We start from the raw sequence: 349 nt of genomic DNA on the forward strand, positions 1-349 counted from the left end.
CAGGGGGGCGGGGGGGGGGGGGGCAGCTGGCCAGGAGGAGGCAGCCAGGGTCCGGGGAGCCAGGACCAGAGCCAGTTCTGGTACAATGACACAAATGGACAAAGGTGCAAGAAAGAAAGAAAGAAAGAAAGAAAGAAAGAAAGAGAAGCAAAAAAAAAAAAAAAGAAACAGAAGAAAAAGAATTAAAATGAGAAAGAGTGAACCTTTAGAATGACAAGAGCACACACACACACACACACACACACACACACTTCTCCACCCACACTCCAACAGTTGTGGACTCAAATGTCTCATGCATTATTCTGAGCAATATCTTTTGTTTTCTCTGCTATTATTTTTTTCCACACAC

General features: G+C 44.7%; 1 protein-coding gene across 1 annotated transcript in view; it reads right to left on the minus strand.

Annotated features, from left to right (window-relative positions):
- The window catches only part of inhbb (inhibin subunit beta B), a gene marked incomplete at its 5' end in the record, with an annotated part of 6,427 nt that overhangs the window by 4,782 nt on the left and 1,296 nt on the right, over positions 1–349 (minus strand). The gene's annotated exons all lie outside the window — the stretch shown is intronic.

Source organism: Cynoglossus semilaevis, chromosome 16 (assembly GCF_000523025.1).
Source record: "Cynoglossus semilaevis isolate Cse_v1.0 chromosome 16, Cse_v1.0, whole genome shotgun sequence".
Taxonomy (NCBI): domain Eukaryota; kingdom Metazoa; phylum Chordata; class Actinopteri; order Pleuronectiformes; family Cynoglossidae; genus Cynoglossus; species Cynoglossus semilaevis.